This window comes from Tachysurus vachellii, chromosome 25 (assembly GCF_030014155.1).
Source record: "Tachysurus vachellii isolate PV-2020 chromosome 25, HZAU_Pvac_v1, whole genome shotgun sequence".
Taxonomy (NCBI): Eukaryota; Metazoa; Chordata; class Actinopteri; order Siluriformes; family Bagridae; genus Tachysurus; species Tachysurus vachellii.
Window position 1 is genome coordinate 2,435,237 of NC_083484.1, and position 234 is coordinate 2,435,470.

A 234-nucleotide genomic window follows, 5' to 3' on the forward strand; every position below is an offset into this window, starting at 1 on the left:
CAGGACAATAAAAGTGAAAAAAAGTCTTGTTTTAATAATAATAATAATAAAAGGAATAGTAGGATAGTTAAAAAGTAACACAAAATAATAAAAAATAACGAATGCTCACGCACGCGTCGGGTCCGGTCACGTTGACGAGTGTCAGCGAGCGCGCGCGCTTACCGGAAACCACGGTACAGCTGGGAAACGAATAAATTCCCAGTGCACAGCCCACAATGGACAAGAGAGAGAGAG